General features: G+C 37.3%; 1 long non-coding RNA gene across 2 annotated transcripts in view; it reads right to left on the reverse strand.

Annotated features, from left to right (window-relative positions):
• Positions 1–1357: 1357 nt before the first annotated feature.
• Positions 1358–25853, reverse strand: part of LOC131402476 (uncharacterized) — a 33938-nt gene continuing 9442 nt past the window's right edge. Inside the window, exons 3-5 of one of the 2 annotated variants that reach the window (XR_009218697.1) lie at positions 14256–14348; positions 2447–2483; positions 1358–1372 (exon numbers count right to left, since the gene is read on the reverse strand). This is a non-coding gene — a long non-coding RNA (uncharacterized LOC131402476). Of the gene's footprint in view, positions 1373–2446; positions 2484–14189; positions 14349–25853 lie in introns of those variants that run through there. The other variant, XR_009218696.1, reaches the window with a different exon arrangement.

Here is a 25853-nt window from a genome sequence, read left to right on the forward strand (position 1 = left end):
GTTACTCACCATCAAATAAGTCAAGATTGTAACTAGCAACATATTATAAAAGCAAAGATAAAATGATAAGCCTACAATAAACTTATTAATCAAATTATTTTATAAGTGCAATAAAATTAGAAAAATGTCTTCTCTGTATTTTTTGAGATTCTGCTCAAAAAATTCTACTCAACTTTAAAATGTTGGTAAGTCATTTAAAATTTAAAACACACACACACACCACACTAGAGTGGTCAAAGGAAACATATATACAACCCTATTGGGTGTCATTTTGTAACTTTCCTTGCAGTTCAACCTTCGACTTGAAAAAACAAACTGATACTGAACAAAGTTAAATAACTTGTCGAACATTACACAGCAAGTCAGAGTAAGAGTTGGGACTAAAATTCAGTCCTTCTAAATTTAGCTAATGTTCCTTCTATGTCAGGAAGGGAACACTTAGAGATACACTTTAAAAAATGGGTAAGACTGTGAGAAGAGAGAGCGTTCTGGGCTGAAGGAACCCCCAGAGCAGGGCCTCACGTATCGTGCAATCAGTGAAACCAGGCGATTTCTGAAATGTGGCAGGAAAATGAACTTGAGCTTATGAATGAGCAGAACCAACCATTCATTTGCTTTCCACAGGCGGTGCCGCAGAAGAGGAGCAAGACAGGTTAAGGGCGATGAATTATGACCGCTGCTCACGACTCCTGCTGCGTGGTCTTTGTAATTCATTTATTCAAATGCATTTGTTTAATAGCTGCTATATTCTACATACTGTGGGGAATATCAATGTAAAGACATGTTTTCTGACATTCAGAAATGGAAAAAACATAAAAAGTAAAGTTAACACACATTTGATATAGATAGAATCAAGATGCTAACTACAACAGCAACAAAACAGTTTACCAGTAATGTTGATCGCCTTCTTAGAATGTAGCTGGGCTTTGGGGACTGATTGGAATGGAGCAGGCAGCTTAAAAACTGTCCCGTGAAGTTTTACTGCTGGCTTGTTTCTGATCAATTTCCTTGTAGCAAGTAGAGACATTTTAAATTATGCTGTTAACCTTACTGTATGCTTGATATTATGTTTGTCGATTTAAAATTTAGACAGTGCAGCATTTAAACACTTAAAGGCATCATTGAGCACTTCAGTCATGGTGGGTGGAAGAGAGTTCCCATCTTACTCTTCTTCTCTTTGTTCTATCATTAGGCCTCTTCTCTACACTCACTTCAACCATGATGGACAGCTTTGAAAGGGAAATATTCAAAGAGGATTTGTTCAAGGGGAGACAGGCAGCCCCTCTAAGTCATATACAAACCGTGGCACAACACAGGACTTTCTTTAGCATAGCTGAGAGGTCTTCCTGCTGCTTTTCTTTCCCTCCTGAGCCTGGAGAAGATTTGTTAGACCTACCTTCTCTGGAAACCATAGACTAGACTAATTAGGTAAAGGTTATGGGAAATGAAGTTCAGGTGTCAATTAGGCAGACTTGAATAAGCAAAGTCTTGATTGTATTGGACAAAAAAGAAAATTGTGTCTGGTACTGTTTCCCAGTTGACAATTAAAATTATTCACATTTTCCACTATATCTTCCAAACACCCTCTATTTTTAACAAGAGGAATTTTTCTTTTTCTATTTTTAACAGGCTTTTCTACTATAATAGACCCTACTTCATAATTACTGAGTTTGTGCTACTATCTATTCATGTATTGGTTTTAGATAAACATAGACATACAGTAATTATCTTTTTTTAGGTAAATGACTAATAGTTCCATTTATGTTTTCTGATATATGAGAAATGTTGATTTTCTCTGATGCAAATCCTAGGTTTGCATGTGAATTGACCACATGCCGTATCCTTTTGTACATACGTAATACTGAAGTGTCCTCATTAGATGATCTTTTCTCTGTCTGGGATTAATATAACATAGTGATTTGAATCCTGGCTCTGCCTCTTGCTAGCTGTGACCTTAGGCCAGTTACTTAACATCCACGTGCCTCAATTTCTCCAATTAAAAATGGGGATGATATGTGCAACTATGACATCCAACTATCTACTGGGGCTTTGGGGAAAAAAATGAGGAGGATTGGCAATAGATGTTAGCTGAGAGCTGGTCTTCCTCAGCAAAAAGAGGAGGATTAGCATGGATGTTAGCTCAGGGCTGATCTTCCTCACAAAAAAAAAAAAAATGGGGATGATAGTAATAACAATTTCTCATAAATTTTTATAGGAATTAAGTGAGTTAACATTATAAAACATCTAAACAGTGCCAGACACATAAGTGCCATATGCATGTTTGTTAAATAAATAAAATACTTTTCCCTATTTTACATGTATATGCAAATACCTTTCTAACTCCAAATTTCTTTTCAACTAATAGACTATTTACCTTCTTTTCCTTCTCTTCTTCTTCCCACTATTCTCATATTAGGCTTTAGAGGAGAATAAAATAAGAAATTACCTGGAAAGATTGGCCTGTGTGTGCCACCTTTTCAAACCTGAAAATACAGATCGTATCAGCATACTTTGGAAGTATGTAACAGAAAATTCAGTTCAATCCCACTAGTTTAAATTGGCTCACAAAGTAACATAGAAAGGCAGGATGGGTTTCAGGGCTGGCTTAACACCATGAGTACAACTCCTTTTCTTTGCAGTTTCCTTGGTTTTGTTCCTTCTAGAGTGATGGGATTTCCTTAGGCTGATTTGCCTCTTGGTGGTAAAATGCCTTTTAGAGGTTCTAGGCTCCATATAATGGAGAAGATGCAAGTATTCTATTTTGCTTCTAAAAGCTAAGAAGCTTCTTATCAGAAACATCCAGAAAACCCTCCTTCATGACTCATTGGTCCTTATTAGGTTACAAGCTAATTCCTGAACCAATTTTTGAGGCTAGGGGACTACCACAAACTAATTGGATTAGCTGAACCAATCTCTAGCATGGGGAATGGGATTACTTTTAGATAAGTAAGGCCCAACTCTGGTGCCGGGGTCCATCAAATTTCTTTTAAAAACATTGGTAATTGGGGCCAGCCCTGTGGCTTGGTGGTTAGGTGCGCACACTCTGCTGCTGGCGGCCTGGATTCAGATCCCTGGCGAGCACGGACACACCGCTTGTCAGGCCATGCTGTGGCGGCATCCCATATAAAGAGGAGGAAGATGGGCACAGATGTTAGCTCAGGGCTGGTCTTCCTCAGCAAAAGAGGAGGATTGGCATGGATGTTAGCTCAGGGCCGTCCTTCCTCAGACACACACAAACACAATAAATAAATAAATAAATAAATTTAAAAACATTGGTGATGGTGCGAGGAGTAGATGCCTAAGCAAGAGTGGGATTGTGTTAGAAAAGAGGAAGGAGGAATAGATACCGTGTAGACAACCATGGTGTCTACTACACAGGTTATGTTCTCTAGAGGAGGAGATTAGAAATGCATCAGTGTCAGTAACAGATGTTGAAACGAGGAAACAGTTGTGGCTAGTGCATCTTCAAATTCCATCAAGTGGTCTTTTAACTTATACACATCTTTTTTGGGATTTGGTTATTAAGAACCAGGCATAATCAAGACAACATAATTAACCTTGTCTGTCCATGGTGCTGACTTTGGCATCAGAGCTACACAAATCTAACTGTAGTTTCTGGGTTTATTTTTTCAAAAAATTTAATCACAGTTTTGAGTGTTTTTATGTTAAAATAATTTTAAACTTGTAGAAAATTTGCAAGAATAGTACAATGAACTTTTTTTCTCTGAACCATTTGAAAGCAAGTTACTGACATAATGCCCATTACGCTCCAATACTTAATGTGTAATTGCAAAAGCAAGGACATGCTCCCACCTAAATACCATATAATCATCAAAATCAGGAAATTAACATTGCTACATTACTTCTAGATGGTTGCCTACCCCCTCATGTTTTGGCAGTTGTCCCAATAATATGCTTTATAGCAAAAAGATCCAGTCAAGGACCACATGTTGCATTTAATTGTCATTTCTTTTTAATCTCCTTCAATCTTGAATCTCAGTCATCCTTGACTTTCATGACCTTTACAGGCCAATTATTTGGTAGAATACTCCTCAATTTGGGTAGGTCTGATGTTTCCTTAGATTCAGATTATGTTATGTGGCAGGAATATCACAGAAACACAGAAGCGATGGTGTGTTCTTTTTATTGCATCCTATCAGGTGGTCTATGATTTTAATTTGTTCCATCATTGGTGATATTCAGTTTGAATCTTTGATTGAGGTGGTCTCTATAAGGTTTGTCCATTCAAAAGTTACTTGATTCTCTTTATAATTAATAAGTATTTGGGGAGAGTTTCTATGCAGAGGGTAGATTAGACTTCAGGACTAGCTTAATGCCATAATTATCTTTTTCTTTTTGCAATTTCTCTGGTTCTTTTAATATGTAAATATCTTATTCTTTGTCAAACTTTCACCCATTAATTTTAGTATCCATTGATATATTTTGGCTGAATTAATGGTATTATTATGATAATGGTTGCTAAATATTTGATTTTTCTGATTTAAGCATTCCTTCTATATTTACTAGTTTCCATTATAGTATAAGATTCTCTTCTCCCTATTTATTTATATGGATTCACAAACTCCTATTTTATAAAATGGGCTGTAATTTGTTATTATTTATTTTGATGCTCGCACTGTTCTTGATTTGGTCAGTGGAAGTTCCTTTATATTGGCTTCTGTGTCAGTTTGACGTGTCCTTTTCATTCACTGAGTACTTTATTACTTTCTGGCTCAAAAAGATGTTCCAGACTCATCTTGTACTTTCCCAACTCCAGCCCCAGAATCAGACATTTCTCTAATGGGTGCTGCTTCTTTTAATGGAGAATGGTTTTAGAAACCAAGATTTGATTGCTAGATGTGCTCATTGTTATTGGGGTATCACTGTTCCTGGGATCTTTCAGTAGTCAGAGTAGAGAAAATATTTAAGTACAAACCAATATTTTGTTTCTCAATTCAGCATACCCCAAATCTAATTTTAGCTTTGTTAGAAGGATAATTCTCTTAATCATGTAGAGGATATTGGAATAACACACAAAATGCTTCCATGAAATGTCCAACTATTATTTTCATTTTTTTTTTTTGTGGTGAGGAAGATTAGTCCTGAGCTAACATCTGTTGCCAATACTCTTCTTTTTGCTGAGGAAGATTGGCCCTGGGCTAACATCTGTGCCCATCTTCCTCTACTTTATATGGGATGCCACCACAACATGGCTTGATAAGCTGTGCATAGGTCCGCCCCTGGGATTCGAACCTGTGAACCCTGGGCTGTTGAAGCGGAGCGTACAAACTTAACCACTACACCACTGGGCCAGCCCCAACTACTATTATTTTCTAATGGCTGCTATAACAAATTACCAGAAACTTGGTGGTTTAAATAACGCAAATGTATTCTCTTACAGTTATGGAATCCAGAAGTACAAATCACTGGGCTAAGTCAAGATGTCGGCAGGGCTGATTCCTTCTGGAGGCTGTGGGGGGAGAATCTGTTTCCCTTTTCTAGAGGCCACCTGTATTCTTTGGCTCGTGGCCCATTCCTCCGTCTTCAAAGCTCATGCCTCTAATCTCTGCTTCCCTCTTCCAGTCTCTGCGTCTGGCTTGCTCTCTTTCTGCTCTGACTCCTCCTGCTTCACTCTTATTAGGACCCTTGTTGGCCTACCCAGATAATCGCCTCATCTCAAAATTCTTAATTTAATCACACCCACAAAGTTCCTTTTACCACGTAGGGTGGCATATTCACAAGTTCCAGGAATTAGGACATGAACGTCTTTGGAACCACTACCACACCAACACTCAGCTAATCAGTTTCAACTTTCTAACTACTTGTGTATAATAAATTTCACTTTTGAATTGCATTAATCAGGACACTTTCATTTGCAAGTGTTATTAAAAAAAACTCAATTTGGCTTAGACAAAAAAAGGGGCTTTATTGGTTCCCCTAAATGAAAGTCGCAGGGCTATGTTCCATAGACCCTGTTGTATCCAAGGGGTCAAAGATGTTGACAGGAATTTTTCTCTCCATCTTGCAGCTCTGCTTTCTTTTGTGTTTATTCTCAGCCCGGCTCTCATCTTCTGTGGGCAGGATGGCCTCTAGTAGCTCCTGGATTTATTCTTCCATTTTGGAACCCCAGGACATAGACAGATTTTTCCCCCTATAGTGTCAATAAAATCTAGTTAGTGAGTTTCATTGATCCAATTTTAATGGGACTCTGTAAATCAAAATGTTACCTGCTCTTACTGAAACTGCAACCATTTCGTATATTTTTAGTTTATTTACCACTTGATATATTATTAGCTTATTTGTTTATTTAAGGTTTGTCTCAACTTCTCCTCTTTTGCTCTATCCCCCTCCTTCTTTTTTCCTTCCCTTCTTTTTCAATATTCTCCTAATTTCAAAAAGAATCAGACAGTATACCTGTATAATTTTTGTTGTTTTTTAAGTTTCTCTTTTAACATTTTTTACTTGTTTTTGGAGATAAAAATAATTTAGCAATAAAATATGATTGTAAGGTTTATTGCAGTTGATAATTTAATTATTTAATGACATTAATTAACTAATTTGTTAATTATTAAATTTAATAAATTAGTTTTTGTTAAAATTATTTTTATAAAAATGCATTTAAGTAAATTGTTTAAAAAGTCCATTTCTTATCGTGTGTTAGTGAACCCTGAGGTAAGAAAAAAATGCATGGTTGCTAAAGATATTTAGAAATAAAAATATATGAAAAATATGTTTATATTAAAGAGGTTAAAAGCATCATATGCTGTTAGCAGTTTCTGTGGTGTTGATTTCTTTGGTTTTTGTGTTGCTGTTTTCTTTTGTTTCTATAATTGAAATATTTATGATGTGTAAATAGATTTGGGCCACCTGCTGATTTGAATAAATTAGATATAGTATCTTTACTTCTAGCTCTTTTTCAGGATTTTCTAGTATCAAATATCCTATTTTTTAAAAAAATAATTTTATTTATTTATTCCCCCCCCAAAGCCCCAGTAGATAGTTGTATGTCACAGCTGCACATCCTTCTAGTTGCTGTATGTGGGACGCGGCCTCAGCATGGCCGGAGAAGCGGTGCGTCGGTGTGCGCCCAGGATCCGAACCCGGCCAGCAGCGGAGTGTGTGCACTTAACTGCTAAGCCACGGGGCTGGCCCCTCAAATATCCTATTTATTTTCAGGAATAAGCACATGTCAAATTCAAACAAACCCAAGCTTATGTGAGTAATAAAACACACATTTTTAAAACTCAACTTTTCATAAAGTAAGCTTTCTTAACCTCTTCTAATATTCTTTTTTTTTTAATTTCAAAATCTGTATTGAACTTTTAATTTAATTTAACCACACCTTTTAAGTGTTTTAATGCTTCTTTAATCAGAATCTTTACTCCTTTGAGGGAGAGGGAAAGAGAAATGGACACATAGATGGAGCTTAATCAATACCTTTAGACTGATTGATATGCATATTATAAAGCTGAAGTCTGTTACTTAACAATGCCTCTTTAATTGAAGATCCATAACAAGAACTTGCCTTTTTCCTATTGTGGATATCCAATTGTTATTTGACAGACTGTGACTGTCATACTTGATGCATTGTAGTCTACAGATGCTATTATATTTTGCCTAATAAAAATAACACTTTTCTTTTGGTTTAGTGTAGAATCATTATATTGAAATAGTGGGACACAGAGGGAGTGTGCAATCACGAGGCAGCTTAATTTTCATCTCCCATTATTCTATACTACTTTTTCTGTGGGGCCAATTCTCCTCTTGCTCCATGGATAAACTTAAAGCTGGTTTCATAACTTTTCAGGTTACTTTTTGGTCCTGCGGACAATCTCAGGTCATTCAAATATTTATTTGCATGAAATAGAATTTTTAAGTTCATTGAAGTTAAAGATTCTCCCCTTCTTTAGATTGGCCACCAGCTGTGGAAAGAGGGGCCTAGTTAGCGTCTTTATTTCTCCACAGAGTGCTTCTCCTCCTTCCCCACTCTTGAGGTTGCCTCTCACTCTTTTTCTAGAGTTGAAAGAGGTGTGGGGAAGGCAGATATATTTATGGACACTACTTGTCTGGCACTGATTTGTGTTGGTTTCCTCTGGCCATGGCAGATGTGTAAAGTCAACTTTTACTGGCAAAAGTGTTCTGTGTGCCCTTTGGAGAGCACTGCACCTTCCCTCCTCCATCATTGGAGATACTGCACCTACCTTTCCCTGATGCTGAGGAATACATTTTCTGGCTGACTGTGTATAGCTCCTCCTTTAATTCTTACGAATTTAGAGGGTTTACTCCCTGCTGGATTATCTCATGTAGGAAAGCAATCTTCTTGAGCAGGACAACACCCAGGCCAATTGTCTCTTGTGTCAGGTACACATCGACTACAATGGAACAATCTCTCTTGATTCAGTCTTCAGAGAGATAGGCCAGCCATGGTCAGCCACCAGGCCAGGCAGATTTATCAGGCGTGAGTCTGATATCAGGCAGGTGTGATCTCCAAATTCCAGAGCAAATATCTCAAGCTTTCTGACTACGCCATCAATGCCCCTCTCCACAGGCTTCAGGGTGGTGTTAGTGCATGCATAGTGGGCCACAGCAACCTCCTTCCTCCTCCTAATCTCTTCTAATCTTTGCCTTCCCTTTTCTCTTCAATCTCATTTTTTTTTTTGGCTGGAGGTGACAGATTGGCTAAGGGGTCTGTGTGACCCCACATGATCCTGGGATGGGGGAGCAAAACAGTTTCTCAGATGCCTTATTTGCATATCCAAATCCTGCTTAGGATTTGATCCTGCTTTAACCTCCCTTTGGAATGTAGGACTGGTGCCATCTATTCTCCAAATCTGAGTTATCGAGTGCTATTTAAATCCTGTCACATTCAAAGAATCACTTACTAGTTACGAACATGATCCACTGCATTTTCCTGTTCAGGGGCCAGTTATTTGACAGCTGAAATGTGATGTGGGAAAATCTAAGTTATGATCGGGTTTTTTCTGCCTATTTGACTACTGAGTATTAAATTTTGTTTGTTTGTTTGTTTTGTTTTGTTTTGCTGAGGAAGATCAGCCCTGAGCTAACATCTGTTGCCAAGCCTCCTATTTTTGCTGAGGAAGATTGGCCCTGAGCTAACATCTGTGCCCATCTTCTTCCCTTTTATATGTGGGATGCCGCCACAGCCTGGCTTGGTAAGTGGTGAGTAGGTCCGCACTCGGGATCTGAACCCATGAACCCCGGGGCTGCTGAAGCGGAATGCGGGAACTTAACTCACCACCAGGCTGGCCCCCTGACTATTAAATTTTTGTTGCTCCAGTTCCTTCATTCATAATATTCCTACTTATCTCCTGGTGAGATTACAAGAATTATAGTAGTGTAAAGTGCCTGGAACTAATGTGGGGGAATCTAGTAGTTATCTGACATACATCCCATCATTTTTCTGCCAGGCAGCTATTATACAAGTGCTAACAAGTGATAATAATCTGTATCTTGTCAATGGAGAAATTGAGGCTAAAATGAATACTATTTTGGAATAACAGTGTATTAAACTTGGAATTTGGTTCCTAGAGCACTTACTTTCCAAAGTAGCTACAAAAGATCTGTAGGAGAAGAGAAAGAATAGCTTCATCCTCGAGTAAATATTTTTTACATCAAGTAGTCTGCTCGAATTTTAAGGCATTTGCAAAATAAGTGCTTGATCAAGTTCATTCTGCTCAACAATTAGCCTTATTGGTACTGTGGTTTCATTCATCAACAGTTTGTAAATAACAACAAAAACAGCTTGTTTAAAAAATCTTAAAATGCACAATTGTTAGCAATATTTATTAATGGACTACTAGGAAGCTGCAAAGAAAAATTGTCATTTTAACCATTACTTGAGTGAAAGGGGCAAATAGAATTATCGATGTACACTTGACTCCAAGATCAAGATAATCGCTTTTAAAAAAAAATATCTAGGTTAATATGTTGTGAAATTTGTACATTATTATTTCTAGAATTTGTCATTTTGTATCAAACATTTACATCTGTATACCTTTTAAGTGAGCCATTGTAACTGTAGAAATTTTTCCTTAAAAAAATAGTCAGATAAGTATGATGTGTGTGTGTGAGTTATTGCATTATTTTTTTAGTATAAAAAACCAGAAGGCTAAATGTCCATGGCTAGAGATTGAATAATAACCAGAATTTATGATATGATAAATATATATAATACAATATTATACAACCACTAAAAAGTGATGTATATCTTTATTTATTCACACTTAAATTGCTTCTCAATATATTGTTAATTGGGGAAATGTCTACAATGGATGTGGATAATATTATTCCATTATTGTAAAAAATAATATGAATATTTTTATACATACCTAGAAAATTCTGGAAGCATATGCACTTAAATTTTTGTAGTGGTTGCTTCTGAGTGGTGGAGTTCATCTACATATATATTTCTTTAATTGGGACTGAGCATTATGCTAGGAACTGGGGATACAGTGTAGAAAAAGAGGAAATTGTTGCTCTCAGAGTTTATATTCTAGATACTAAACCGAATAAAAGTAAACTAATTAAAATTATTACAGACTGAGGCAGAGAGTATTTTATACAGGCAATAGCTGTATCTTATAAATTTTGATATGTTCTATTTTAATTATTTCACAATATTTTGTTATTTCTCTTTTGATGTATTCAGAACTGTGAGATATTGAGAACTGTGCTATTTAGTTTCCAAGTATTTGGGGATTTCCAGATATCTTTCTGTTATTGAATTCAAATTGAATTTCACTGTGGTCATAGAATATACTTTCTATAACTTGATTCACAGCTTTTTAAAATGATAAGTAGTAGATGGGAATTAATCCTATTGATTCAGCCTATTTTCTTCTTAAAACCTTCCCTAACTCTTCTGGCCTTCTTGCCAGCTTGCTTTCTTCTCTTAAATCATCAACAAATGTTTATTCTTTTCCCAGTGTTCATTCACCCAAGTAAATGGCTATATGTCCCTTTGGGGAAAGGCCTGGGAAAATCATCACCAGTATATAATGCAGGGTCTTCTTCCTAGGGGCCTGGCCATCTTTTCAGCCAATGGGTTCCAATTCTGATCCTGAAAATCAGCTCAGGTCTGGAAAATGAGCAAAAGATTGTAAATTTTTATTGGAGCAATCACCTTCAATGTGATGTGCTGTTCCTCCATTCTTGCTCCCCTCTCCCTAACATTAGAGACGTTAACAACACCTTGGTTGGCTGGCTGTCTATTTTGCTTTTTGGTTCACCATTCTCTATTTCCCCCCCACCCCAATGCCCCAGTAGATAGTTTGTATGTCATAGCTGCACATCCTTCTAGTTGCTGCATGTGGGACGTGGCCTCAGCATGGCTGGAGAAGAGGTGCGTCGGTGCGCGCTCGGATCCGAACCCGGGCCACCAGCAGCAGAGCGTGCGCACTTAACCGCTAAGCCACGGGGCTGGCCCTCAACCATTCTCTATTAACTGTCTCAACTCCTTGCATGTCCAGTGGCCTTGGCTACCCCTCTGACCTTGCTGGTCCTCGTAGTAATTGTAGCCTTGTGGGTCCAGCAGTTGAGCATCACACCACCTGATCTCAATTACTTCAGGATCCCATCATCTCCTCAGATAAAACTAGCCCAGTTCCGTGAAGGTCTTTCCTGCCACCATACCTGGTCTGCGAGGAGAGCTGCCACTGAACTTTTCAGTGGTGCGGGCGCCCCTCTCACCAGCACATTCCTGATGGCCTTGGTGAACAGTGTGGACTCTGGGCCCTCCCATGGAACATAATCCTCTGGTAGTTCTTCTGCCCTCACATATTATTCCACTTCTCCCAGTGTCTCTATTCCTTTCTCTATTTTCTGCTAGGACAAATCAGGCATTTCCGCTTTGTTGACAGTGGCTGTCATTTTTTCCAGCCCTCTAAGAGTCATCCCAGCAGTGAATTGGCCTGGAGCCATTGCTAAGGTGCTAAATCCTGTGTCCCAAGAAAATGCCCCCATATCACTGAATTATTGCTTTTCCAGTCTTATAGTCTTCCTTCACTTGATCAAATACCTTCAAAACCCTGTGCTAGGAGTTCTCCCTTAGCTCCTGCTGGCAAATGCTGACTAATTCTTGCAACTCTTTAGGTATATCATCTCTTTCCTCTCTTATCTGATCCATTATGTATCCCATCCGGTTCTGCTGGGTTTTACCTCTGGTAGTTATCAGCCTGGTAGATCAAATAGGAAGTTCCTGAGAGGAGCACATAATGCTTTGTGAGGGAGAGGCCTCTGCAGCATGTTCTAGCAAGGCAGAAGTGATAGCTCTTATTAGGGAAGTGTGGACCACTTGTGTAAATCTGTAGGTCTCAGGGGTTGCAGAGTCAACATCCTCAGGGGCATCCATTCGGGATGTTTAAGGGCCTTAGGTTTTCCTACCAGGAAGCTGACTTTTACATAACACACCTGCCTTGGCTGAGCATTCCTACATCTCTGGGACTCTAAGACTAACAATTAAGTCTTTAGCTTACCGCTCAGCTATGTCTGTCTGCCCTTCTTCTATTTGAGATAAGGACATCCTGTGGGTTATTAGAGAGGACATAGTGCTTTCACATTTAACCCTTAACGGCTTGTTAACATCCCTTAGTCTCTCATTATCCTTCTGCAGTGTGTCAAAACAACTTGGCAATGACTAGGATCATTTTTCAAATGCCTATCATTGCACATGGCATAGCATTCTCCTCCACCGGGACATTTCCCCAGGTTTCTACAGTTGAAATTTTAACATTTGTGCTGCCACCTTGTGTCAAGGACAATCCGTGCCCACTCTACTAACCAGATGACATCCTATTCAACTGCCAGGTAGCAGGGTAACCAACCCAAATTTTGATCTTACTGCCTTTATCTTGGTTTACTCTTGGTACAGCTGAGCTTAGTTTGAGTCATCCAGGAAACAGACACCGAGATAGGGTTAAATGTAGAAGAAATTCATTAATTAGGGAAATGCCTGGCCTCCAGCATGGCCTCAATAAAACTGTGATGGTTTCAGAGCGCTGCTGGGGCCCTGAGTGAACTGACGCAGTTACACTGCCTGCAGGCAGAGATCTGAGAGGCCCATTCTCATGGCCATCGCGTATGCCAAATGCTAGAAGAAATAAGTTCTGGACATATTTTTATTTTGAAAGTTATACAAGTGATACTAATATATATGTCTAACTTAGATACAATGGTGAATAATGAAATGAAGAAGGTTCAAAGGTAGAAAAAAGTTAATCTTGGGTGACATCGATATTTTAGGGATGGTAAATTAGGAGTCACATGGAAAAAAAGAAGTGGCCAGAAAAGTCAGATCAAAACCAGAATAAAGTGGCCTCCAGCTATTTCTCTTCATCTCCATCACCCCCGGCCTATTTTCAACCATCATCGTCTTTACTTGAACTATTACAGTAGCCTCCTACGTGGCCTGTCCACACTATCCAACCTACCAATGTTTTCTCCTGACTGTAGCCAGGGTGGTCTTTAGTGAACTATTTATATCACGTCCTTCCTCAGTTTTCATCCTTTCTGCTTAGGGTAAAATCTAAAGTCTTAAAAATGGTCTGCATTACCTAGTTTCTACCTACCTTTCCAGCTCACCTTCTGCTATGCTCACCCCTGCTATCTATATTCCAATCACAATAGCTATCCTTTAATTCTTTGATTCACTTCCCTTGTGCCCTGGAGTCTTTATATATGTTGTTGTTTTTGTCTTGAAAGCTTTCTTTTCCTTTTCCATTCCATCCTCCTCCAACACAAAAGCCAAGGAAGGAAAGAGTATCAATAAGACGACAGCAATCAATTTTTTGTCAAAACCAGCTCAAAAGTCCAGTCATTCAAAACTGAGAAATTCCCATTGGGATTATTGATAAAAATGTCACTGGTTAAGTGGGCAATAATTATTTCAATGGCATAGAAGAAGTAGAAGGCACAGGGGAGTGGGCTGAAGGATAAATAAGAGGTCAGAAAGTGGAGACAATTATTATAGACTGTCTTTGAGAAGGTTAACTGAGAAGAGATAGAATGGTGTCTATCTAAGTAGGACATAGGGTCAAGAAAAGTTTGGTTTATTCGTTTGGTATTTGAGAGACTTGGGATAGTCACATATATATATCAGAGGAAAAAATCCAGTAGAAATGGAGATATGAAGAGAAATAAGAATAGGGTATCATTGATTAAGTACAATTCCTGGGAAGTAGGATTGGATAGGATCTAAAATAAAGATGAAGGATTTGCCTTGGGAGAAAGGCACCTACCCTTTCTGTTACCAAATTTGCGAAGAATCAGCCCAGACTTGGATTTTTTTCATGTCTTCTCCCTCTTCTCCCTCTTAACAGGAATCCTGGCATCTGTCTAAGAGCAAAAGGTTTGGTTCAACATACAGGTGGCACAACTTTGGGAAAGTCACTTAATACTCTGAGGCATGATTTTCTCATTTCTCATTACTCTACACATGTTTTAGGGTAATTTTGATGACCACGTGAGTGGTCTTTTGATGTAAAAACTCTTTTGAGAGCTATATAAATAAAGGGCAATATTATGACCATTGTCACTTCAGATGAGGGGGAAACTCTTATTTGCATTTCCTAGATAATTGATTTCCTAGATAATTGATTACTTTTGCCACCTCTCTTGATGAAGGTCTTTCTTCATTCTTAATGGGAGAAACATAGTTAAGAGAGAATAGTTTATAGGTCTCTAGAAAAAAACTACAAATTTGTAATCTGTGTGTGGTACAGAGCAGTTGGGCAAAATTGGCCTTTATATATCCAATTTTCTCACTAATAACAATTGATAGTGGGAAAAGACAAGTTTACAGATTTTTTAAATAGACTGTATTTTTTGGAGCAAGAGTTCACAGTAAAAGTGATGAGAAGGTGTAGAGATTTTCCATGTATTCCTTGTCCTGACATATGCATAGCCTCTTCCATTATCAACATCCTCTACCAGAGTGGTGCATTTGTTACAATTGATGAACCTATATCAACACATCATTATCACGCAAAGTCCATAGTTTACATTAGGGTTCACTCTTGGTGTTGTACATGCTGTGGGTTTTGGCAAATGTATAATGACATGCATCCACCATTGTAGTATCACACTGAATAGTTTCACTCCTGTAAAAATCCTCTGTGCTCAGGTTTATGCATTTTATATATAACTTGCTGGCACAGTTGTATCCTTCCTAGCTTCATAAGATCTCTGCCAAAGATGTTCTTGAAAACATTCAAGATTTACACTGAACATAGCTTCTTTTGGAGGGCTGCACACCAGTTTTTGCAGGGCCAGCCCCAGCATACAACAAACCCTGAGTCTTGCAGATGGGAGAGGAAAACCCTTCACCACCTCATCTCATTGGAATTGTCTCCTCATTTTAAATTTTTGTTTCTGAGTTCCATACTTGCCTAGCACTCCCTCTATTGACAGAATTCATGAATTTCACATTTTCCCTGGGTTTGATTTTTTTCAATGGCCTTGTCCTGTGATTCCTTCTACTTGTCCTAGGGATGTAATGTTTACCCAGCATCTTCATACCAAAAGAGAACTTATAATATGAATTAATACAGTGGTTTTCAGAGTTTTAAAAACAATGTAACTCTTTATTCAAACAAAATGTCAACACATAAAACTGACAAAATCATGAGATAGCTCTGTAAAAGAAGACGTACGGGAGAGGTAGAGACTCACCCACGCACCTCGTCTTCCAGGAAGTTTATAAGATCCTGTTCCAGAGGCTGCAGGATTCCATGGACGATGAAAATTTCTGCACTAGCTTATACTAACATGGTTATTTCATCACATGAATTAATGTATAGTGCTCCTAATTGAGAAATTAACATTTGTCTTATAAAGGGTCTCTTGGAAAGAATACAATGAAACTAATTAGAGAACATTTTAGACAGTGGTAAAAATATTTTAAGGCTGGTGGGCTATACCATTTAGCTTTTTTCAGTGTTTGTAAGATTGCTCTATCCCTTCAAAGAATTTGAGGACCTCCTTTTCTTGTTTAATTTTAAAATCAGATGGAGAAAGGAGATACTATTTCTTACTTCGATATCATAAGCCCTTCGTCTCCCAATAGTTTTTCTCTGATTGTGATTCTCTGCTTTGGTGTAGTAGACAGAGAATTAGATTTAGAGCTTGGAGACATGAGTTTAAGTCTTGGTTCTTCTATATGGTCCACAACTTCTGTCTAAGCTTCAGGGTTTTTTCTAAGTTGGGGAAGATTATGACTACATCCCCTGCTCCCCCAAAATGGGAAAGTCATATCTACAAATGCATGACTTTAGTGAGAGTGACTTAGAACAATGTACAAATAGGACAAGAAGTCTGATTTTCACTGTTAATCACAGAACAACGTTCATGCAAACATACACATACTCACACACATGCACAAATGCACGCACACATATGCATACGCCATCTTTCCAACACATTTTTACCACTGCCTATTCAGAGTGACCAGAGAGGGGTAACTTCAGATTTGATGCATCTCAAGAAGCACAATTTTTAAGGCTCTTTTATATGTGGAAAGAAAACTAGATTAGACATATCTACTTGGCTCATATCATGTTGACCAATTGATATCCAGGGAAGTTAATACCTGGATAGGTGGGTATTAGGATGGGATTCCTTTAATTAATATACACCCACCAGTCCATTCAGTAAAACCTACTTAGTGCAGCTGGTAGACAGAAAGGCCAGCAAGTGAGGCAGTTTCTCATATTTGACTCCTGTTTGTTTTGAAGTGACAACTTGAATGGCCAGCTGATATTCTACAGGGCCACTTTCATCCTGTAGCTTGTTGTGTATCCATTTTAATCAGTAGAGTCTTCAGGAAACGTGTGGAAATCATCTCAGTGGCACCTGCACTTTGCCTCATTCTCCTTCCGCACTGAAACTTCAGCCTGTTTTTACTGGCAGTGGAATACACTTGTTAATCTCTGCAAATGAAACAATTACATGTTTCAGGTTTGTTCTTCAACATCTTTACACTTTTCTTTTTTACATCTTTTTAAACAATAGCTATTACTAAAGTTACAATTATATTTTGATACATAATGCTTTGCACATCTCACATGATTATTGAGAAGATGGGGTGAAATATGGTCTGAGGAAGTGCTGTTGACCTAAGTAATCAGAGGGTGTGGAATTGGCAGCACGAGTGGGCAAAATATAGAATGATGGGTCAGAACTGAAAAGAAAATGACAGGGGGTTCATAGATGAGAAATGAGGTCTAGAAAAATTGAGATTCAGGAAGGCAAAGCACATCATGGAAATATAATAACATGTTGAAAAGAATGTGAATCTTTATAGACAGATAGGCCTTGTTTTGACTTTCTCTTCTGCCACTTATTATCTGTATGACCTTGGGCAATTAACATCCCTTGGTCTTAGGCTCTTTGACCAATATGGTGAAATGGGGATATCTATCTCAGAGTACTACTGTAAAAAATAAATGAGATAATACTTTATAAATATGTGCTTGTAAGTGAGTAGACACTCAATAAACACTAGTGTGGTAGCCAGCCTCTGAGATGGCACCCAATGACCCCACCTCCTGGTATTCACACCCTGGTGCAGTTCCTTCCTACACTGTGCCTGTGTTGGTCTGTGTGACAATCAAATACAGCAGAAGCGTCACTTCTGAGATTAAGTGATAAAAAGATTGCAGTTTCCATTTGAGGTTCTCTGTCTCTCTTGGTATTACTTGCCATGGGGGAAGCCATGTTGTGTGCAGTCCCAGAGAGGCCTAGGTGGCGAGGAACTGAAGCTTCCTGCCGATAGCTCTCTGCTTGAGCTTGGAAGCAGATCCTCCTGACCCAGTCAAGCCTCGGATAACTGCAGCCCCACCTGACACTCCGACTGCAGCCTGATGGAGAGACGATGAGCCAGAACCACTGAGCTAAGCTGCTGCCCACCCAAACTGTGAGATAATAAATACTTCTCTTTTAAGTCACTAAGTTTGGGTTAATTTGTTAAGCAGCAATCAATAACTAATACATCTAGCTATTATTTTGTTAGGATTTTTTTTTTTTTGGTGAGGAAGACTAGCTCTGAGCTAACATCTGTTGCCAATCCTCCTCTTTTTTTTTTTTTTTTTTGCTGAGGAAGATTGGCCTTGGGCCAACATCTGTGCCCATCTTCCTCTACTTTATATGTGGGACGCCTGCCACAGCATGGCTTGATAAGCGGTGCACAGGTCCACACCTGGGATCCGAATCTGTGAACCCCAGGCTGCTGAAGCAGTGTGCACGAACTTAACTACTACGCCCCTGGGCTGGCCCCATCTAGCTATTATTTTGAAGATCTGGGAAGTGAGGTTTAAAATGTAAACTAAGTTGGGGCTAGTGTGGGAGTGAGAATTTTAAGTGGATTCGGGAGTGAGAAGGAAATTTAAGCCCTGGTGTCCTAAGCCAGTTTGCAGTTTGTCATCTAGTGGAGGACTCTGAGGCAGGCCTTCCCAACAGCTATGCTGTGATTGGGTGTGGATATTTGGAGATATTGATTCTTCTCAGTCCTTGGGTGGTTTGGTGAGGTCTGGGGATGCTGGGTTCTTGGGGCCGGTCACCTCTGGTCTTGAGAAGGTTTCTTTCTTTATGCCTGGGTGCCATGCAGTATTATCATTTTCTATATGTGCCATCACATGAAAACAGTCAGACAGCACTGTCACTTACAAAGCTAGCCTCTTTGCTTTGAGTACAGAGATACGAGACAGACAATTTTATATAAAATGTGAATTGTGAAGGTTGGTCTAAGTCAGAAATTTTAAATCTGGGGTCCTGTGGTCCCCTAAGATCTAGAAATGGGATTCAGAGATTCCATAAGCAACACAAAATTTTATGCATAATTGTGTGTGTCTGTTGCTGTGCCATCATGTGTGTTGATGCATTTTTCAGAGGACAAGTTTTATTCCTTTTAGCAGATTTTCAAAGAAGTCTGTAAACCAAAAGAGATTAAAGAGCACCAGATTACATGTTCGCCAAGGCCCTTTCCAGCTCTTAAATTTCTAGAATTCTAGATCTAATAGAATTGGGCTGTGGGAGATCTCTATCTGATTCAAGGTTATGCAGGGCACCTATAATTCTAGGATGGACCCTTTGGGACCAATTTTTGGACTTGTTATGTTTTCTCATAATGTGAGATTAAGAGCATGAGCTGTGGATCCATACTGCATGGATTTGAACCTTCACTGAGTGACCTTGGGGAAGTGGCTCAATCTCTCTGTGCCTCAGTTTCCTTAATTATACTAGCAGTTTTATCCTATGCAGGATAGCTGTGATGATTACGTGAGTTATCCCATGTCAAGTGCTTAGGACTGTGCCTGCCTAGCACATACTTGGTGCTCAATAACGTTTGTCATGATTACTATTATTGCTCCTGCCCCTGAATCCAAACTTCCTCCTAGCAGCTTGAATGCTTGGAACCAAGCTCAGATTAGGTCTTCCTGTATCCACAGCAGAACTGGGTTCTTGTGGCCCAGAGCTGCAACTCTGCTGTCCATGTCCCTTCTCTTGCTTGAGGAGATATGTCCCTAGCAGATGAGTGTCTCTGGGAGTTATCTGTTCATCTCGCCCTGACTTGGCAAGGACAGGTAGAGGCTGTTGTTCATCTCTATGGGTCTCAGATGTCTTCCTTGTAAAATGAAAGGGCTGAACTATACGACTTCTAAGGTCTCTTTCAGTCGTAATAATACATGAATTTATGAATAATAGAAAGAATGCACAAGTAAGTGACATTAGGGTGAAGTGGAGTGAAGGGTTACCAGTCCAATTGCTTTTTCAAGCTTTAAAAAATTGCTCTGAACATTTAGATAAAAACTTGTCTTCCAAGGGTGTCTAGATATATATTACGTATGAAACAAGTCTAGTTTCTGGAAAAATGAGAAATTTCTTAATTATGTTATTAAAATTTTATTCTAATTTGATACTAAATTCCATGTTCTGTGTCATGAGGATGTATCTATATCTATATATACACACTTCATCTAAATATATCTGTATGCAGCCACTATGTCAAATAAAAATGAAGTTATTATTCATGAACAAATTTAATTTGCTTTAAAACATTAATAATATTAAAATTAATATTTTCATCCAATAGTCTTACTTTTAATGTTTTTCTTTTTAAAAAGTAAAGCAACTGTTGTGGAAATGAAAGACTCAAATTGCTGAAAGTGCGGTAGAACCAATAATTAAAGTTTTAGGAAGGCAATTAAAGGATTCTAAGTAAAAAGGAATACTTCAGATTAAAGAGAGAGTTTCACCTTTCCTCTTGTCAGTATTATGGTTTAAAAAAAATAATGCCTTAAAACTGCCAGCAGAGGTCCTCAGTCCCATAGTTTATCAATTGTATTTACTGAACAATCTCTCTCCTCGTGGTATATAACAAACTGATTTCAAGGACTCATTTGTTTACTTCAAATAACTAATCATAATGAATGGTCTACAGGTTTAAACTATTAATGCAAAAGAATACATTTATATTAAAAATGCAATTAATATGTACAACAGTGCATAATGTGTTGGAAAACATACAGACATAAAAGAACTAGAGAATAAAAGTGCAAGTTACATGTTTTTAAATTGATGGTTTTTAAAAAAATTCAGCAGATAAAGGTGCAGAATGGTGAGGAAAAGAGTCAACTATTATGTGTGGGTATAATTTTTTTTTAATCTTTTCAGTTTTGTTCTTTTCTTGGTTTGAATTATTCTACTTCTGGGAGAAAAATAAAAGGATTCATATAGGATCTCCTCTAGGTAAAAATTCTGAATATTCTATATTTTTTTCATTAAAGATGAATTTTAAAGAGGAAATAAAACAATCAGATATAGAAATAAGTAGTGGGAGGTTATTCTATCTGAAATAATTAGATAAGGCTTTTTGAGTTGCCAGTCTTCCTCAACTCTGTTTCTTTTTTGGCTTTACACTGAGATATCCCTGTAAATTCTTTCAAAAAGAAGCAGTTAATAAGGTGACTGCCAGAGAAACTTGGGTATGCGTCTTGATAGAGCTTATTAGCTCCCTGGTGTTGCATTAGGGGTTAGTTGACAATATATGTGCAAAATATCAAAACTTTACATTTGATCATAAGAAGACAATTAAATTTCAAGGCAATGGCCAAGGCTCAGTCTCTCTGGGCCTCAGTTTCCTAATCTAATCTTCCTAATCAACTTCCTAATGCCTGGGGTGTGGTTGTGGTTATGGAGGGCCTGTTTCAGGGAGTGGAGGCAGAAGGGTGTAACTAAATGATCTGACATAGACATAAATGCTAGGCAGATTAAGTAGGTATTATCTCATGGCCAAGAAGTAATATAATGGAAGTTAGATAAAGAAAAAGGAAAGATTCTAAAGAATGAAATTATGATAATCTCAAAGTAAAAGAAAAGAGAAAGACATTTCTGAGTCTTTTCATTCTTTTTAATTCTTCTTGAGTTTGCTTACGTTTTCTTTTTTTCTGATATTCTCTGCTCCCTACCTTTTTTTGTGGCCCCTGGCTGCCTTGAGAATTAGAGTCTTTTGAAATCAAACTAGAGACAAGCTAATGGAATATGGGAGACATTCTTAGCCTTTCTCAAGAGTTGATCTAGAAGACTCTATCTATGAAAACTAAACAGCCTTTTAATATTTTTTTTTAAGGCTTCTGCAGAGAAGGGGTGGGTGGCACTTAATTAAATTCATGGTAGCTTCTAGAGCAAGTAAACATCTTTGGAGAAGGACTTGTTTATCTTCCTTCCTTCTATACCTTAACCAGCAAGAATGAACTGAGTGAGAAAGAATAACCAAAAGGAATGCTATTGTCATTTTTAATTTGTTTGTTGAGTGTGACTGTCCACTTTCTTTCTAAAAAGCAGGCTCTCAGATATTCTCAGTGCTACACAGAATGATTTGAGTAACTAATTTTCACGTGCATGATAATAAAATAGGCATAGACATGCATAGAGGTTTTCAGAGCTAGTTATCAAAGGCTTTGGTATACATAAAGATGTTTGGGGTATATGTAGTGTTTTATTAATTCAAATGTTGCATGTACATAGCACAGCATCTTTCCGGTGCATTAAAAATGCTGTTCAAGTGTATACATTTTATTAATCTCTGTCTTTTCCTTTCTCATAAAATTCTTTAAGTGCTACTCTTTGTTTGAGGCATTCCATTATACCCAATATTTCTACGAACCACCTCTGAATAGTAATAACTATCTCTAAAATATTTGTTGACCAAGTAAAATTATTATATAACATATTGCGAAGAGTTATAAAGAAACTCATAAACATATCTGTTTTATATACAAATTAGATCTTAAGAGCATATCCAACCATATTATAGAACCCTTAAAATAACATTTTGTTAGACTCAAGCTTTTATGTATTGTTTTGCAATTATACTCATATGCATTCTTAAATTCTCTCCATATAGAAAATGAATCTGTAAATTTCATGATTCACATTGGTAAATTATACTTCAATTCTTGGCTGTTATCCTAGTCTGCTTTGGTGTTTTTCTGTGACTTGATGAAGTTGAGGGGGTTGGATTTTATTTTCTCATTTCTCTATCTCTAAGCAACAGCAAATATCTTAAACTATGGATTAAAAAAATTTGATCCCCTTCTTGCTAACTAAACTCAAATAATATAAATCAGACTACCCGTTTATAGGGTAGGGCATTCATTGTTCAAGAGGCATGAATGTTCTTTCTTCTGTATTTCTTAATTAGTGGGGCTTCTAATCTAGTGTGGTGTTTACTAGTCTTTAAGGGAAAAGAAAAGGCAGGAGAGCTGACCATTGTCCCTAAGGGACTGGCATTGGAAATGCACTAAACATTGCCCAGAGCGTGATGAGAGCAACTTATGTTTCCTTCCTTACACATGTAAATGTTACAAGACACATCCGGATTGCAGTATAATGGAAATTCTGAAATTAGTTTTAAGAAGTGAGTTTGGAAGTATTATTTTCTTTTAGTGCTTGAAAATGTAATCTAGAATACCCAAGGAGTACAACCATTCATTTCCACATATTTCAGAGCCATTTTGTACTCATTTACTCCTGTTTAGTTCCTAGGTGGTGAGTTACTCACAGTCTCTTAATCTTTCTCATTTCGTTAGTTTTCAGTTTTGCTCATCAAATATCTTCAATGATGACTGCTTCTTTTCCATAGAGAAATGCTGATGTGCTCAGGCTGTTACAGAGAAGAGTGGAAGGGGGAAAGAAATGGAGAGAAAGCTAATGGACAATTTCTCCCCCAAGGCCACCTAACTGGCAAAAGGATGGATTGGTTCCTAAGTCCCCACATTGGGGTTAGACTTTGGCATTCTAAAAGAAAGTGATAGTGGTGGTGCTGGAAAAATTTGATCTTCTGGTTATATTAAAAATAGAAATAAATTTTAAAATGAAGTTTGAATTTTTAATTTTCACATTAATATTTGTTGCCAGTTCCCTTACATTAGATGGGCAAGAAGAATTATTCTGAAACCAAACCAAGCCAAACAGAAACCAAGAAAACTTATGTTTTATGATTGTGCTAAGAACCTTTACACTGAGATAGAGACAAATATCCTGGGCCAGTATCTAGCCCTGATTATTATTATTATTATTTTAAATCATATTTTTATGTCATTCTATCAGTAACTCAACACAGGTATGTGTGTGAATAAGGAGATTGTAGTGTTCTTTTGATAAAGGGACAATTTGTAAATCTTCTCCTGCTCCTAAAATCATTTACTCCTTTTGGGTATTTATTATTTCTACTTTCTGAAAAAACATATGAATGCTAATCTCTTTCCAATGTTGTACTAACTTTGCCAGGATGGAAAAAGGGTTAAATCAAAGAAAGGTTAAATTTAACATTTGTTAAATAAGCATCAGATTAGATATGGTGGCACAGGGGATGAGCTGACTGGTAGGTATCCCATTGCTTCTGCTTTTATTCAGGTCTTGTTCCTAATGTATGGCCAATAGTGGCAGTAAGACTGAATCTCCTTTTCAGCATTTTCTGGTGGCGGTGGTGGGGGAATCTGGGAGGGAGTTGGTCCGTCTTATGATCAGACTGTTAAGGTTGGTCGACATTTACAGAGGAAATGAAAAGTTCAGAAAGGGAAGGTTCTGGTGGCCGGAAAAGATGGGAAGGAAGCTCATACCATATCAGTCTATATATTTGCCTCTCTCTGTAGTTTTGCTCTTCTACCTTTATCTAAAATGTATGAAGAATTACTTGGGGCAGAATATTGATAGGTCTATTTTCTAAATTGATTATTTTGTAATGCTAAGGCTTAAAAAGTAATTAAGGTTGACAAGGGGCTGGTGGAAAAGGATATATTTGTTTGTAAGCTCTTTTCTTCAAGCTTCCCTATTCTTTTCATTTTAGAAAATATCATGATAAATATTTTCCTGCACACTTAATTTTTTGTTATTTAAATGTTGTCACTATTAACATATAAAATATTTTATTTCAAATTTCATTAATTATGAATGAATATTAATTTGAAGAGGGGCTTAACTGAAATTCACCTTTATGTTTTCAATGAAAATTTTGCTAAGAAAATTAATAGTAAGTGAAATTTCAATGGCATATCTACCTAATTAGGCAAAATAATTATTTTCAGCCTAAAAGTTTAGAAACACTCTAAACTTAATATAGTATAATTGCTATTTATGAAATAAGTATATAAATTAGATTTCAGGTACTTCAATAATTTAATTAAAATTATTTTTATCTATTCATTAAAGTAGGACTGTAATGTTGAGTAGCTCAGTTAATGTAAACAACTGGATAATAAAGCCATACACTTAAAATTATACTATATTTATAATTAGATATATAATAATGGACACTTTTCATTAGATAAGATAGTTTTTTTACAATTAATAAAAACTTGATGAAGTTTTACAGTACCAGTTTTTCAAAAGACAGTAAAGGACAAGGAAGATTTGGAAACACATCAGTTTATTCTTTCGTTAACTCCTTACAGTTAAAAAGATTACATTAGAAGTTACTTCTACATGCTGAAGTATAATATTGGCAAAATATTTTAAAGTATCCTTAGAGATTACAGTATTGCTCATGTAAGTAATTGCTGGAAGTGTGGGTACTTTGATTATTTTTAATAGAAAACACTGCACAGTATAAACATAGTATCAATGCTGCAGTAGTACAAAAACAGTATAATAGTACAAAATAGTATTAATTCATCTTGCGGCATTGATTGAGTCACTAAGCATCTCTGAGTCTCAATTTTCTAATCCAAAATGTGAAGAATTTGGACTGAATGATCTGTAGGGTTACTTGTAATTCTAAAGTAATCTATATCTATAATATTACTATCACATAGCCTCAAAGAACATCAGTGTCATGTAATTTTTAAGGGTGTATTTATTTAAAACAGCAAGACTTCTGGGATATGAGTTTATTCATAAGGTTAGTTTATTAGATCAAAACATTTCATTTTGAGGAGATTGCTGAGATTGCATGATTGTTACTATTCAAGGAAAAGCTACTTTATTCCCTGGCAGAGGGAATGATATGCTATCTGGAAGTTTCATTCTGTTGCTGGCACTCACATTTTAGGGACACCTGGAGAAAGCAAAGTGGCTTTTTCATATTGGTTGTAGTTGGTACTGATGGTACCAAAGGATGTAATCAGTTATTTGGAGTGAGATGTTCAATACTTTCCTTCCTGCATGCAACATTTAAAAAACCTTGCTTGGAAGAGAAGTTTATTTTTCATACAGGAGCTGGTGATCCTTTTGAAATGGAATTATCTTCTTGTTGTCATGGCAACATAGGATTCCATGTTCCTGCTTTCTACAATGTGTATTTCTCTGAGTCTGATTGTAAGTGTTTTATTCATTGGTGGCAG

This window comes from Diceros bicornis, unplaced genomic scaffold, assembly GCF_020826845.1.
Source record: "Diceros bicornis minor isolate mBicDic1 unplaced genomic scaffold, mDicBic1.mat.cur scaffold_111_ctg1, whole genome shotgun sequence".
Taxonomy (NCBI): domain Eukaryota; kingdom Metazoa; phylum Chordata; class Mammalia; order Perissodactyla; family Rhinocerotidae; genus Diceros; species Diceros bicornis.